Genomic DNA, 18,480 nt, shown 5'->3' with positions numbered 1-18,480 from the left:
TATCTGACTTTGAAATTACTGGAATTTTCACTCTGTTCAGTTGAATTTGAAATTATAAACACCGAACTTGTAAAGAAATCGCTGTATATAGTTTTCCATATCCGCAGCAAACACACATATACACACTTACATTGCCAGAATTTGATTGTTAACATATACGTCTTTTCTCTCGTCGACATATGGCGGGAAATAACGCTGCACTTGTGTGGAAATCTGCTGAATTATACTTAATTTTTTACCATGAATAATTCTTATAATAACAACATATTTTATAGCTTTATTATTTAAAAACGATATTTCATTTACAAAATATATGCACAGCTTGCTTAACATTATGTATCGCGATTTTACAGTTGCATCGACAACAAATTGCCAGGTCTGCAAGAGTATGTTTAGAAATCTGTGCATTTGTTGCTACTGTTGCAAAGCCATTCTGTCATTAAAATATGGAAAAAAAATGTATATACATTGAGGAATTAAATTGAGTGCTAATTAACGAACAACAATCATGAAAGAATAATTGGTGTAAAAAGCAATATTCGTTGGTGAATGAATTGTCAAAGAATGTTTGGGTTTCTTCAACAAACATGTAATACATGTACATATACATCGATATTCTAAATATTTTTTGTAATGTTGTATTTGTGATCAAGAAATGTACTTTTAGAGCAAATGTGTGAAGAGTACCTGACTATAGTAAATCTTTAAAAATAGATAATAAACACTGATCGAATATATTCAGTGATTATTTCTAAAAGCGTTGATAAGGGATTTAGGGCTCATTCTGAAGGTTTAATTCTCCCTTGATTTTGATCACACGAACTTAGAGACACACGCGTTAAGTAGATGAAGTTTCTTAAAGCTGATATGATTTCATAAAAGCATTTGGTCGCCATATTAATTTCGATCGCTCCTCTACTGCCACTTGGGTATATATACCGGTTGAGAAAGTCACGGTCGGTTGCTTTCCGATCGAGGCACTCAGGTAGCACGGACGGAAATGCATGAACTAACATTGTAGTACAATGTTTGTAATAAAGAATAAAGGAAACAACAATCAATGAAATACAAAATATTTTTATTTTTTGAAAGGATTTCCAAGGTATCCATATTATTTTGCGCACATAGTGCTGTCTTACTTCGCATGCACATCGAACACGTGTGTCGTTCTTACAGAGTGCATAACGTCTGCACCTTTTTGAAAACCCCGGCGGCACTACATCCAACACAGTAGCTAAATGAAAGTAACTCCAAGAAAAAAAAACATAACATCGTTTCCATCTGTTCCTACAATAACGCAATGTTTCTAAAAATCCATGCGATCATTGACATTGCTCGATCTGCCACAATGTGTGGTTTGCACATGTGCAATGTTATAACATACACAGGAACACGGTCCACAATTATCGAGAAATTTTTTAAATATCTGCGCCTGGATTTTTGTCTGTCTTGTTTCGTTGTTTATTGGATATATCTTGCCAGTGCAGTGGTTGTCATATTATTTTTCTTCTAAACGCGTTTCTATACTTCTTTTCGTCCAAGGCAACTTGTTCGGGTGTACGAAATTCCTAAATGCGATGAAGCATGAATAGTGCTCTCGGCCTTATACAGGGGGTGTATAGAGATGAGCAGAACAATAGAAATCGACAACTAATATGTAGTCGAAAATTAAAGGGAAACAATGTGTATTTATGAATTCATGTCAGCTTTAATGTTAATAAGGGTTTGACGGCTTCTATCATATCTAAATGTGTCCATTTAGCTCACTTTAACTTTGTCATTTTTTAAACTCTTCAGAACGATCGATATTGGGGTGAATGGTGGGCCATTATATCCCTTTACTTCATAGTGTACATCAAAACAAATTACAGGGCAATGCAGGAGACCTATAGGGCTATTATTTCCTGGTCCCAAATTTGGGCTGTACGGGTACCACCAGGTAATTCCGAGGGTTTTATATGTCCCTTGATCTTGATCACACAATCTTTACTGCCTCCGAAGTTGTCAATGCTCCTACAAACTATTGATTTAATAATCATCTTAATATGGATTAAAGTATGCCGATGATAAAGAAAAATATATTTTCTGTTCGAGTACTCTCAGTACTTTGACGATTTTCCTTATTGACCGTTAGCTTCTACTGGCTTAATAGCTGCTGTAAGTGGCTGCTAACTTCAGCATGGTTATAATGCATAACAATGGAGTAAACGTTTCATAATATTGGTTTTCTCATTAATTCTGGATGATGCATTTGCATACCCAATAGTTTGTAGTAGGGGAAAATCGTCAATATAAGTATAATTCATGAAAAATATCGAGTCTACTCTTTGATCATCGCCAGTAAACAGATTTTTTTATAGTGTTTTGTATTTCAAAATAATTTAAATGTGTTGTCACGCTTTATATTGAATTTTATATACTTCCTGATCAGAGCCGTTTAAGTGTGTTCAAAATGCACGGTTTTATGAGCAGGTCCAAGTTGCATATATTTTAATATCGATTATAAATGCGTGTGTGTGTTTGTGTGTGTGTGTGTGTGTGGGGGGGGGGGGGGGGGGGGTGATAGCGTGTAGTCTACCTTTAACTTCATTTTCCTCTCTTAACATCTTTTCTTTTCAATTTTTAATATTCTCCCCCAAAAGGTATATTGTGTGTGGGGGGGGGGGGGTGGGGGGGGGATCGGGGGGTGGGCTCTATGATAACTCAATTATAATAAAAATCTTTGCTGCAGAAATAGACCCCCCCCCACCCGGCCCCCAAGTTGACATCCAGATTAATTGCAGCCCCTGTCCATTACTCTGTTCCTGCTTACACGTGCACAGCTCGATCGGACACCTGCTCTTACGTGTCGTGTGTATGTACCTTTGCTCCGTTGAACAATAGGGTGGTATAATTGGTATACACAGAACGTACCCGTTACAAAGACACGTAAGAATTCTTAGTTAATTGCAAGGTCTGTGAAAGAACAATAGGTGCTAATGAGGTATACACAGTGTGTCTGCTTGGTTCATCTCAGGCCAGCCCACTCTCATCTAAGCTACAAAAACACCCAGAGCTACATAGTAATTAAATTATTAATTCAAACAATATTAGAGGACAAATGTAAAATTATTAAAACACACATGCTGCATTTTCCTTAATTTGGGACGGGTTTATGGATTTTTTTAACTCTCATATTCTTATTTAGCCGTAACGTACAAACACCAAATTTTGCAGATTAATTTCACCTAGGTCCACTTTTCAATGATAGAAAATCTTACATTATTAGACTATTTATTCTTTTTTTTATCTAAAGTTGAACAATCCAATACATTTGTATAAAATAAAGTGATCACAACAGCTTTTAAGTACGTTTACTTCAAATCCAAATTGTTCAGAGAGAGAGAGAGAGAGAGAGAGAGAGAGAGAGAGAGAGAGAGAGAGAGAGAGAGAGAGAGAGAGAGAGAGAGAGAGAGTAGTTGTTGAACATGAGTTAGTAATTGATTGACAGCTTTATATAATCTATATACAGTCAAATTTGAGTAAGTCTATTAAGAAGAAAGAAGAAAAAGCCAAGTTTCCCATCTCTTATAGAAATCATCTAATCTGCAATTTTTTGTAGCAATATATTTTAGAGACGATAATTGTCTTTCAATATCTATTATTAATTCATGAATTGATAGTATTTCCTTAAGACATCTTTTCCAATAGATATGGGATTTCATAATCAAGAAGATAGAATAAATGTTTGTAGAAATAGGCTCAGGGTGTACCCCGAATATAAAAGTTATTTTAATCTTATATGCCAAAACATCTGCACACAGAAGGAATAAATAGGGGAAGATTGGGTCGCCTTGGCACAGACATCCTCTGCTATGTTTGAAAAATTTTGAAAGGTTTCCAGCTTGTGTGACTGATGATTCTATTTTACATTGACAAGTAGATATCTAAGATTGAATGGATACTCCAAAGTTGAAAAAATCTTAACATTTGTGAATAAATTTCCATGAAACAGTATCAAATGCTTTTTTTTTTTTTAAATCAATTATGAATAATACACTAGAAATGTCCCCCCCCCCCATATGTTGCATAAGATCATATATCAGCTTAGTATTTTCACCAATATATCTTCCTGGAATGAAACCTGTTTGATCGAAACTACTAATTATATCAAGTATATTTTTAATTCTCTGAGCATTACACTCATAACTTATTTTATAAGCAATGTTTAGAAGTGTTATTGGTCTCCAATTGTTTAAATACCATCTTTTGGGACACAGGTAATTATTCCTTGTTTCTGTTAGACTAAGAGTTCCCGAACTTTGCATGTATACCCATATAAAAAAATATGGCAAATAATAAGAGTCCAGGCAGTGATGGATTTACAACAGAATTCTATAAAGTTTTTTGGAACAAGATAGGACATTTTGTGGTTCGATCATTAAATTTTTAATTTAAAAACAAAATGTCCTATCTTGTTCCAAATTTTTTTTATAGAATTCTGTTGTAAATCCATCACTGCCTGGACTCTTATTATTTGCCATATTTTTTACAACTGTTGTAGCTTCTTTAAAAGAAATTTCACCTTCTAAGGAGTCTCTTTGTTTATTATTATTAAGTGTTTTATTTCAATGTATGTTAAAATTTTATTTCAATGTATGTTAAAATTTTATTTCGATTATAGATAATGTTTTCATTTTTATTTTATAAATTCTTATAAAAACTTTTTAATTTCATTCATTCAGAATTTCCCTTTGGTTTGTAATTTCTTACAAATTATCAAGTTCTCATGTGTCGTGTGTATATAGTGCTTGCTCTGTTGATTGTAGCATTAGGAGAACAATAGGGTGGTTTATAGGTATACACAGAATGTGCCCATTACAAAGACTTGTAAGATTTCTTAGTTAATTGCAAGGTCTGTGAAAGAACAATAGGTGCTAATGAGGTATACACAGTGTGTCTCCTTGGTTCATCTCAGCACTCTCATCTTCTAAGTTACAAAAACACACAGGGCTATACATTCTAGTAATTAAATTATTCATTCAAACACATTATTAGAAGACAAATGTAAAATTGTTAAAACATACATGCTGCATTTTCCTTAATTTGGGAAGGGTTTATGGATTTTTTTTTTTAAACTTTCATACTCTTATTTAGAATGTTTAGACATAATATATATGTACAAACACCAAATTTTGCAGATTAATTTCACCTAGGTTCACTTTTCAATGATAGAAACTCTTACAGTATTAGAATATTAGACTATTTAATCTCTAACTGAATGTACAATGTATCTATACATGACATGTACATAATCTGGGTACATACATGTATTTACATGGATGTCAAGTTTCATTTATATCAATATCATCCTGGTCTCAATCAATTTAATTCAATTTTATACATCCTGAAAAAATTATCATGATATGCAAAAAAATTACATTGTTTCTTCAATGAAGTGTTTCTAAAAATACGCAAACCCATCTGCATTTCTTGAATCTCCTAAAACAATGTCCATGCAGTCCAGTCTTTGATAAATGCTATCATAAAATGCATTATTTTGTAGTAATGAGGTTAATTCTTAAAATTATTGATATTTTCATAATCTCATTATTAATCAAGCTCTGTAACTTGATACATTAATATGTTATCCTATTGGGAATGCATAACATTAAACTAAACAAGTCAAAATTTCAAAAGTCTATAAACTCGGTCAGCTATAACTAACTACATGTAATTTGCATGTATCTCTGGTATTCATTGAGTGCTCAGATGATAAGTCTTATTTGGGTCACACAAAATTGTAGATCATAATTAACACATAATTTTTGCAATAAAACAAATACTGCTATATGCTACTATGCCAGATAATCAGTAACCTAATGGCGAATTTGGATTGTACATGTAGATGTACATGTAATATCAAAATACAATTTTATATTTAACTGAATAGCGCGTACTTGTCACTCAGATTTATAAAATTGATAGTATGGAATCATACCAGCAGGATTTTTTGGATAATGAAATTCAAATTATGACTGCATTGTTTTATCCATTAAGTAAACATACATGTAAATGTCAAGGAGGAGAAAAATACATTTAATGACTTAGTGGCTAATTTTCTTATCAATCTTTTTGTATTAGTGGAGATCAATTTATTAAGGTTCTAATATTTTTTTAAATATGAAGATTGAGATAACAATTATTTGCTCTAATTAATATTTATATTGACAATCAGGGAAAATGAGCTGCCAATGGACTAGCGGTATTAGAAGTTCTTGATCAGTTATCAGTTGAATTCGATACCTTATTACACCTCATAATATTTATCCAAGAATAAGGGTTGTCTGCCGCAATCTACATGTAACTATATATGTAGAACTAGTTAAACTTTTTAAATACATGTATAATTTTATCAAATACATGCCGCATATTGAGATACAATCTATGTTAATTTTCTAAATACAACTGAGACAGTTTTTTTTGTCGATTAAAGAAATATGTCAATTAGATATATACATGTAGTGGATATAGTGTATTTCTTACATGTGGGTCGGGGCGGGGTTGTTAAAAATTGTTAAAATTGTTCTGCATGCAAAGGTAAACATAATTCTGACTCTTGAGATTTTCAAATGATTATACACTAACTAGAGGAGCCCAATCTCAATATGCACAAGCCCCTAGTAACTGCTGGAAGCAACTGTACTTGGGATATTGTCTACCCATGCAAAAAATTATCAATTATTGGGGGGACCCATACATCCTCTTTTTCAAGCACAAATCAAAAAGTGAAAATTTTGGCAACATTGTTACAGTAGCATTTTTTTAATCTATTCGATAAAATAAACAACCAATATTAAAGTGTCATTATATGAACTATGGACATGTGCTCCACTCCCCAACAAATGATTGCAATAATCATTCTGACTATACTCCTAAAATAACCATTCAAATGTCTGGTTTCCCCCCTCCTTTTTCATAAATTAGACAGGTCTTTCAGACAAAACTATAAATATATCCACCGCCATCTTTGAAATTAAGTCTAAGAGTTTATTTCTCACAAAAACATTTTATAATCAGAACGCTAAGGTTGTGCAATTTTAAGTAGAAATTTTCAAATTTAATCTTATTTTATTGAAAAATAAAAAAGTTAATTCTGTTTTAGTAACATCCCCATTCCCGGCTGAACCAATCACCTTGTACCGGGTAATAACAGTTTCTGTAAATTGCTTTTAAGATTAATTATGACCACTTTTAATTCAAAAGCCATTTTTATTACAATCAGTTACATCAAGAACTCTGTACATTTAAACGATGTAAACACATTGACTATTCCCCTTTGAATAAAATGTTTCATGTTATATTTTACCCCTTGTCTTAAGTCAACACAACAGTCATAGCTGCAAGATGAATTAATAGTTTACCAGTACTTTGGATCATAATGAACTTAATATAAGTCATTAGGGACCTACATATCGCATACCAATTTCAATAGGAGCCATCTCTCTAACTAATGCTAGTCACTAAAAACTATTTTATGACTTTTTGCAACACAACATAAGCCTGAAAGTAGAGCAATTCTCCATTTCACCAAATAATTGACAGGTACCATACAAATAATCTGATACAGTCCCTTGCTACCTTTCACTTTCACTATAACTTTCTATAAAAAAGAGTTTTGTATAATACATTATGTAACAAGCATTCTGAGAGTATTGCATAAGCAATACACGTCCCCTACCGGTTTGTATTATTCTATGAAAGCTTCCAAGCACACAACTATTTCAGAGCTATTGTAAACGAGATGTCATGCTTTAATCAGAGTTAAAAGAACAGAGGAAATCAAAACTATATAGTTGATATAGAAATTAAATAGGAAATAGGTAAAATAATACTCTTTATTTCATCTCCTGTAATTTCGCCAAGTCTATTCTGTATTCGCTGGTAAAAATTTGTGAAAACAATGCACTGTTATGCACAATATCATTTCTTACCGTCTATAGTTGATATAGAAATTAAATAGGAAATAGGTATAATAATACTCTTTATTTCATCTCCTGTAATTTCGCCAAGTCTATTCTGTATTCGCTGGTAAAAATTTGTGAAAACAATGCACTGTTATGCACAATATCATTTCTTACCGTCTTCTGTACCCCGAATCAAACCAAACAGTTAACAGTCTAGACGGGACTCCCAAAACGGAGTTAACTCCCAAAACGGAGTCTTTGGCTCCATCATGCATTGCGGTAAAATGGCGTTTCTAATGTAAACAACGTATGAGTTATGCCCCTTAGTTCTAAAAAAATCTCTAAAATTGGCCAAAAACACGACAAAAATTAATTTTAAACTTTCAAAAACATTTCTAAAAGTTTATTTGTCATATTTATATCAAATTTTCATAACTGTTTACTTGTATTACGTAAGATTAATTTTTAAAATGAAAAATTCACCCATATCTTCGATCGCGTATAACTATAACTTTTTAGAAATAAATTAAATGCTTGAATATGATTATTAATCGTTGTTGGTTGATATATAGTCTCATTTACATCATTTTCAGGCTTAATTACTTAATTATCTCGAATATTTATGCATTTAATATGGTTAACTAACATCGGAAACGCCGCGAGCGATTATAATTGTTTTGATGATAATTATCTGTTTAATTTAAAGAGTTATTGTATCTAGTATGACAATTGGTTTAATTTTCTAGGTTTTTAAACTACCAATTCTATTTTTTTAAAACAAATAAGACGTTTTTAATCATCGCTAGAGCAGCCAGTTTTTGTTAGTAGTCGGGACCCTTTTCGTTTATGCACTTATCAATTTGTGTGTTTGGTGACTTTAAATTATAACACAATACGAAGAAAGTACAATTTAATGCAATTTACCTTTTAGTAACGATAAAATTCCATGAAAAACACAAAAATATCACTTTTTAAGCATCGTCCAAACATCCAACTTCGGAGATAAATAACTTTCTTAAGTGCAAATAAACACCTATTTCGTGCAAATACGATCGATAGTAAATTATATCCTGGGTCTTTTAAAACATGTTAGAAGTCTGCCAACACATGCAGCACTTTGCAAGATGATTTCTCGTGGACCCCATGTTTTCATCGAAAAATCGCCATTTTTTGTATAAGTGCGCATGCGTAGACTCCCAAAACGGAGTCCAAAATACTTGCAGAAATTCACTTCCGTTGACTCCGTTTTGGGAGTCCGTCTAGACTGGTTAAACAGCCCAACCCGACAACGAACCCGATTGTAATAATAATACAAAAAAACCCTGCCGATTAAATTTACAACACAATGCTTGACACTATTTTATAGAATTAATTTGTTTGTTAGAAGTGATAAAAGGAATGGTACAGGAAAAGGAATGGTACAAGTAACGCACGATATTTCATATTATTACTGACTACATACTGACCTCGTTTATTCAGTTACACACCGAACCCGATAACGAACCCGAACATTAAAAAAATGGAATATAAAAAATTAATTTTTTCGAAAATTTGTCAATCAGACGCTACAAAAGTGTAAACTTGATCTGTAGTTTGACATTTTGAAGCTGTTCAGCAAGATTCATATTATTCCTCAAATGCATAAAGAAAAAAAGTGTGGAAAACTGAAGTGGGACAGACAGACGGACTGACGGACGGACAGACAGACGGACGGACGGACGGACGGACAGACGGACTGACGGACGCAGAGGAAAGCTATAGTCCCCTCCGGTGAAACCGGTAGGGGACTAATAAGAAAGAATATGCAGTTCTAAAAAAAAAGTAAACCCCATAATGCCACTTCCATTGAGGTTTAAGAAAAAATATAACCATTTAAGTGATCCCACTATCTCCACTTCACTTAATCATCTTTCTATAAGTATAAACATGCACAGATTCATGGGGTTTAGATTTCCTTCAGTAAAACATTTTTACTAAATAATCATTAAGAAGTCAATTGCTCTTCAGTCTCCTCTATTAAGAAACCTTAATTATTCAATACTACAAGTATCTTCATGATATTATCATGATAAAATCATAACATCACATAGAAATACCCTTACATGTATACCCTCCCCCTATCTTTTGATTTTCATGAAGTGCAGCTAGATGTTAAAAACCTTTCACATATAGGATCATAAAACCTTTGGCAATTTCCTCGTGTCAATTCTCACACACACATTTGAAAACAATTGTCATAGAAACTAAAAATTGACCTTTAGATTAGCATTTTACATGTATATATAGCCACAGACAAAGAGACATTCCATCCGGCATATGATATTTCTTGATTCCATGAAAAAGTGAGCTTATTTAAACACTCATTTTTAGTGAATATCTTATATATACTTATAGCTATATGGGGTTTCGATCTACTCTCTTGTCAACCATGCTATAAAAGCAATAAGACCTACATATATAGCTACCAGTGTGATGCATGCTTTTAAGTAAAATAAGATTAATATACAGCTGGATAGCTGCATGGTGATAATAGAATTTCATGGGAAAAAGTTCAAATTTTACCTATATGTTTTTCTACATGTATATTAAATAAATATTCCAAATATATATATTTTTTGTTCATTTTGAAAATAATTTTCAAAGTAGATGTTATTTTTAAAGTCAAAGATACATTTACATATTCTACATGTTAACTGAAGGATGAGGTGATTTTCAACATGTACTAGATGTATCTAACATTATTCAAATATAACTTTTGGACAGAAGAAGCAACAGAGCAAACATGGGTTTTTTCACATTTTGTTTTCTATGATAACTTTGTTTGTCTACATGCAAACTTAATTTCAAAAATATTTTTTTACTGTAACATAAACAAACACTTGTGCTAGGGTCATAGACCCCTTCACGGTAACTGTGATGACTGCTCTTTTGCAGGGCAAAATGACTTTATTTGGCAAAACATGACGTACCATTAAACCAGGCCCCCTGGATCTCTAGGCAGGTGCTCTACCAACTGAGCTATCTGGCGCTGGTATTTAAACAGGTCTGACCATCACATTCCTCCCCCCTTAAATGATCTTCGCCCTTGAAGATCAACCCAGACTTTTCCCCTGGCAGGAGTTAACCTGTCAGTTCCAGGGGTTGGTCACGGCACCAAATGTAACAGGATGGGAGAAATAATGATGGCTGTGATTCGAACACGGGCCCCCTGATTCTCTAGTCAGATGCTCTACCAACTGAGCTATTTCGCCCCGGTATTCGAACTGGTCTGCATGACCATGCGCGGATCTAGAGGGGGGGTCGGGGGGTCCCGACCCCCCCTGGAAAATGAAAATTTATTAAATTTACATAGTAAAATTATCGCGAAAATATGCCTCGGACCCCCCCCCCCCCCTGGCAAACACAATTATCCTTCGGACCCCCCCTGGAAAAATTTTCTGGATCCGCGCATGATGACCATCACAAGTACTTAAACTTCACCATAATTGATCATATTTCCCTGCAAGAGATTCAATTCAATTCAATTTATTTTCACTCAAACCGTCAACATGACGGTACATGAGGTACACATATATATATATAAATATTTACAAATGTATGTATAAAGTCAGAGGTACATGTACAGTACAAATTAGAGAGAAAAAAAAAAAAAAAAAGTATGAGAAAAAAGTACAAATGTTCAAGGAGGACAGACTGATTCAAAAATTTCATTTATAAATAAACAGAGTTTTTTGAGTTTTTTAAGTTTTAAAGTGGACAATAATTCACAAAATTTAAAAGTGTTTGGTCTTACACAAAATCTAGGTTCCAAGTATTTTTGTCTAATACATGAAAGAGCATTACATTCTAATATAAAGTGCATTTCATCGGCTATTTGATTTTTATTACATAATGTGCAACATCTTTCATTAAGAGGAATGCCTAACCATCTACCAGTTTCTACAGGAAGTCGGTGATTCGACGTACGGAATTTAACAAGAATTTTTCGAAGTTTTGATGGCAGAATACTCAAATATTTTTCATATCCAAAAATAAATTTGAAAGTTCTATATATATGACCTTTTGAAGAATTTGCAATATCAGCCGACCATTTCTGCACAAACTGGTCTTTAAGCCTTTGTTTGACAGCATTTGTAATCCAATTAACATTTACAGTACATTGTTCATTCCAAATGTTTGAAAAACCACACTTATTAAAAATAGAATGTATACAATCAATCCATGGGTTTTTAGAAAAGTCATTATTACATTGATTCAATAAGTATTTGTAAAGTATATGAACAATTTTATTTTCTGGCTCGGTGAACAATTTTGCCCAGTATGAAACCATTCTAGTATATATATTAACAGATAACGGAAACCTTCCGGTTTCTCCATAAACCATGTATGATGGGGTACAGCTTTTTAAATTCAGTATATGTTTCAAAAATTTCAAATGAATACGTTCTATAGTTTCTATATTTTCAAAGCCCCATACTTCACATCCGTATAATAATACCGGCATTACTACTTTATCGAAAAGGTCTAACTGACACTCGACAGGTAAATTAAATTGCCTTATTTTCCTAATGACCCCATACATAGCCTTCTGTGCCTGTTCACAGAGATGTGTTTTTGCTTTTCTGAAAGACCCTGAACGTGAAAAAACAATTCCAAGGTATTTAAACTCTTTCACATTTTCAATTATTTCATTTCTAAAGTAAAATTCCCTTTTTATCATTGGACCTTTAGAAAATACCAATATTTTTGAGCAGTACCACTCTTACAGTAAAGGGGTCTATGAGGTTTATTGAAACCCTATTCCAAGTTAATGCATTTCAGAAATTGTAATTACTTAAAATAACAGTTTAAAGCTATACACGCTATAATTTGCGTCAACTTTGAATAAAGGGGAAATGTATGTGTTTGATTACTAATAAAAGTTACTTTAATGCTGTTAATTATAATGCTCAATTCGATCACGTAACAAATATATCAAATATTAAACAATAAAAAATATTTATTTTCCTGCCAGGAAAGTAATGCCTCCTCGTGAATATCAATCTATCACGTGATATCGACAGCTAAATTTAGTCTATCATACCACAACTGGTGACGGGTCAACATCTTCATAATTGTGATAGTTTCACAAAGGAAGGGATATTTTCAGTAAAGCATAAATTTGTCCGATATACGAGTACAAACAAAAGAAAAAAATACAAGCCTGTGAGTAGATATGAATACTTCGTTTAAAAAAATGACGTAGACCTGTGCTTTTCCCCTATGTGCTATTTATAGATCCTATAAGTGTTAATGCAGAAGTAATGGTGTCGTGAATGACAAACGTATTTTAGTCATTATGCATGTATGTATTTCAAATTAACAACTGTTAAGCATATTAAAAATCAAGTTGGATATTTAATTAGGCAAACAATAACGACCACCTAGTTCTCCGCGGACATGCGCAATGATGTCGGTTTCGCTCTTCCTTTATTAATATTCATGAAAAGGTATATTTTCCTGGCAGGAAAATAAACAATTAAAAATCTATATCTTTGTAACGAAATGGAATTCACAATTGTAATTTACAGATTAAGGATAACTTTTATAAGTAGACAAACACATGCGTTTTCACTGTCATTCAAAATTGACGCAAATTATAGCGTGTATAGCTTTAATGATCATTCCTGCTGTTAATCAACTGCACTAAATAACTTAATGAAAGTTTACTGATCTATTTTCATTTAGTATAATTTTCATAAAAATATGGATTCATGGCAGTTATGATTTGTATTCATATCAAACTGAAACATTTTTTTTTTAAATTGCTGCCATATAACATGTATAATTCATATTAGTTTATATACTTATTAAATTTATCCTCATTATTGACATATAAAAATCAAGACAATAAAATCAGTATATCATATAATAAATAAAAAAATGGAAAGGGATAAACATTTTTTACTTATGTAATATATATAACACTTGCTATATTAATTCCAGGTTATATGACATGTTGCAATCATAAAGTTTTGGTTTTTTAATGATGCCAAAAAATCAGTCTAATGAGTCTAAATATGTTCAACATTCAGGGATGTATTCATCATTAGGGATCAAACCCATGCAGACCAGTAGAAGTAATGGGGGGGGGGGGGGGGGGGGCAGGGGTGAATTCCTAGGGAGGGAGGATGAAAAACAATTTTACGGGGTATTTAGCACATTAAGGAGAAGGTGTGTGGGGTGTCTTTAGGTATCTTAATTGGGGTTTTCTCTTTCTTTTAACTTGGAAATGCATGCACTTACAGTGGGAAGTGTATGAAATAGGGTTTGCCAGAAATTAGCAATGTTAAGTTGCTAGCTAGCTTTCAGAGAAGTTCAAACAGTTTGCAGTTACTACTATAAGATATACCCAATTTAAAATAAATGCCATGTTAAATGTCAACATACACTTGCCTCGGAAGTATATATCTTCACCACGCTTCGCGCTTGTGTATACAACAGAGTTTATGACCACTGTTCGCTGATGCAGCCGTTGTACAATATATTCACCATTACACTGCAGTACTGTACTCCAATATATGGTCGAGGATACACCTGTACACTAATGTAAAAAAAAAAACGATCTTTTTTCTGAGACAACAACCGTCACCGCTGTTCTGCCGGCCTTATAACAATGTTCTGATCTATTTCTAGAATATTTTAAAATATTTTTTTTTAAATGAAATAACTTCAAAACAGACAGTATCGTGTATTAGCTTCCCCAGTTGCATGTTCTGATTTTAGTCAACACCTGTCATAGTCTTAAAAGCGCTTACTGTTACGTTATTATCAGTCTGGAAAAAACAATAAGAAACAAACACGATGCAACATTTGAACAAGATTCTCATAGTGACAGTCACAGTGTTTGGACTGAATCATGAATTTGTAAATTGTTTCTCGTGTAAATAATTTTCCGAGAATCTAATTTTCGATGCCGTGAATCAGTTCACTAAACATCACCTTCAAAGAATTCATTTGCTGTAAGTACAAAATAAGGGATTGTAGATTTTTGCGTGTGAAACTTGCTATCGTAGTCATTATATACTCATAATATCACGAGTTCAACACAGAACCCCAGACAGTATATATATGTTGTAGATTGATATTGAATAGGCTAACTGGTCCAGTTTTATTTTGCTGTTTGTGATTTTTTCCTAATCGTTTTGCTGTTGAAATATTTTCACTTTTAAAACTTCATTGCCAGCAAAATTTTTGATTGGAACATTACAGACTACATGTAATACGTCCTAGCTGTCCAAAATCTTGATAAATACCACAACTTGCCATTGCAATGTGAAAGTCACAATTAATTTAGGATAACTTATGAAATTAATTAATAAGTAGACTTTGTGAGAATACATGAACAGGTACTTTCCAACAATTGACATTAGGTTAGTTAAGTTTTCACCTGGGCTGCTATATATTTTCCTTGATTTTTAAATGCTAATTTTAAGCATAAACTAGCTAATATGGAAATATTATACAGATTTATTCAAACAACCAATAATAAAAATCACTTGCAACCTGGTCTGTCGCAAAGAGATCCATCATACATTTGATGAGTAAATTCAACTTTATTTGAAAATTGCCTATTAAAAATTTGTAAGGTATATCAACTATGCAATCGGCCTTATATCAGACATTAAGCAGATTCTATTACTTCGTTTCAGATTAATATTTTGTGGGTCTTTTTACCCCATTATCATTACTTTAGTAAATATGGGGGGAAAAAACCAACATTAGCATTAAATATGGGGATAAAAACCCCATCTGATTTTTTTCGGGAATGATGGTTTTTTTTTCCCCATAAAAAACTTCATGGGGTTTCTTGCCCCATGGGGTTTATTGCAAAACCCCATGGGGTTTGGATGGGGTTTTCTGTGGGGTATTTTTTCCAAACTTAAATCCCATGGGGTTGGAACTTTTAAGTTCAAATATCTAAAAAACTATCTAAAAATGTTTCAATTTTTTTTCCATAAATTTATTTAGAGTAAAAAACCCCACCATTTGGTACTAAACTTTGGTCGATATTGTGAATAGAAAGGGGTGCGCAACGCCGGAAAAATGTCCATTCCGAAGTTGTCCGTCCCACTGTTATATATATATCGCTACCGGATCGGGGGGTTGGGATTAAAGGCAATGGGTTGGGACTTAGATTTAAAGAGCAATAATTGAATGGTTAAAGGATATGTTATGTTAATCATCTATTTAATGACCTTCGTCGGATTTTTTCTGCAAAGATGTATCACTGTTGACCAGTTTATTGCAGCGGCGATGATAACAGCGATCTGTGTTCAATTGAGCGGTGAAGTGTTTCTGGCGTGTGGTCACAATTAACAGGGCACTAATTAAATAAAAGTAAAGAAAATACGTTCTCTAGCTTTTATGATTTATAACAAGATGCAAGCCATTACCAATAATCGGAGAATATTACTGTAGCAATGAATAAACATATCAAACATTGTGCATTGTAGTGAAAGTTACTGTAGAAAAAATATCTTTATACATCTTAAACAACTTAATACAATTATCAGTAATGAATTATTTCTGCATTCTAATATAAATACTGAAAGGATAAATATAACAATCAGTATATTACAAAGTTTTTTCGGCAAATATTAGACGTTCTGGATGTGCAACAGAGACTAACAAGTAAATGATCAAACATTAATAGAAACTAATTAAATTAAATATCGTCAAATGGAAACAAAGATCAAGTACAATGATTTTGCGTTGGTTCTGATAGTAGTAAATATGTAACAATGATATATAACATAAATGTACAAATCATTGGATACGTCGTATAATATATCATTATTTCGAGTCAAATTAGGTTTAATCTTGACCGACCCCCCCCCCCCCCCCCCCCCCGCTGTTATCGATAAAATTTGCCGCACTGGTATGAACACCTTCCGACGCCCAGGGTAATTAAACGAGAAACGATTATTGAATACTAAATCATATCTGGTGAGTATAAAAATAGGTAATGAGATTTTAAAATGTCTTAGTTAAAAAAACACCATTTATTTATTATATTTCCGTAATCAGTTAATGGCCCTTTTTGATATAGTTCAAATATTTAATTACATCATTGGAAATTAATGAGCGCCGTGGCGCATATGGTAGCGCATTGGCCTACGGACCCAAGGGTCGTGGGTTCGGATCTCACGGCCGGCAAAATTTTTCTCCAAATTTTCTTTCTGTAAAATGCCACAAAAATTAAAATAATATAAATCTAGTAACAGTTACTTCTCGGCTCGGTACAAATTTGACAACATAAAATCAAGCATGCATTGATATATTTAGTATACACAGCGTTCCGATGATGTGTATACACATGTGTTGAAATTTGGACAGTGAATACAAAGTACATGTATACAGGGCTTGGGCTTGTTCAGTTTATTATGAAATCGTGGGAATATATTAAACGATACAAATGTGCAATGGGCCTCATCCTTTGACTTAGATTTAGTGATGCCTTTTTGTCGGTCTTAGACTCTGTTATTATTGCCGGTGTGGAAATCCCTCCAAGTATTCTCATGATCAAGCTTTAAAATCATTCCAAAGACTGCATGATTTGTTCTCCATGACTATGTATTTCAAGCACTGGTTTATTTTGTAGAAAGGTTATCCATTATCCATGTATATACTTGCCAAATTAATTGCAATGGGAAATTCGATTTTAAATAAAATTCCAGCTTTTGCTCGCTTGAGATAAGTCCTATACAATGGGAAGAGTGGGAAAGAAATAGATAAGAGGTACTTACCGGTATACATGCTATGAATTAATTTAAAAACAAAATAATTATTGTGAGAGGCTTCTACAGTATATTCAAACGCACTGATTTTGTCACGTGCTTCTGATGTACTATAGCCATGGTATCTATTTTTTATCATCCTGGACATTATCACAAAATTTATACTCTTACTCTAAAACATTCTACGGAAAAGAAAAAAAACAACGCGACTTTTCATCAAGTACCCCCACCCCTAATGAGAAAACATGTACAAAAGCTGAAACTATCCGTCGAAAAGTATTATTGTACATATATACCTTGATAACCACCTTATTATCTCCTGTTAAATTAAGAATTTTATAATTATTAGTTTTACTAATAGTATAATGATATAAAACATTTTGCATACTTTATTTATTAGTACTGCATTTAATATTGTTATAACGCCCCTCCCCTCCCCACCCTCCCCCCCCCCCCAACCCCCCACCATTGACACTGAATTCATCATGTTTATAGTTAAATGAATAATCTATATAATAATACGGTGTTCAGGATGTTAAATAACTAATAGGATTTTCGGGTTCATTAAACGGCATTATACTTAAAATTCACGAAAGATCGACTGCTCTAATCGAAATATCTGTGTCCCGATTTGTCTGTAACTATTTCAACATCCGGTTTTCAACTCCATCGCTTGGTTTGGGCAAGTGTTGCTAAGTTTGTGTTTCTTCTGTCCATTTTCAAAGGTAATTCCATTGACTGCAAATCAGTTTCAT

The sequence above is a fragment of the Crassostrea angulata genome, chromosome 1, assembly GCF_025612915.1.
Source record: "Crassostrea angulata isolate pt1a10 chromosome 1, ASM2561291v2, whole genome shotgun sequence".
In the NCBI taxonomy this organism is placed as follows: Eukaryota; Metazoa; Mollusca; class Bivalvia; order Ostreida; family Ostreidae; genus Magallana; species Magallana angulata.
Note: the sequence above shows the minus strand (reverse complement) of the source record.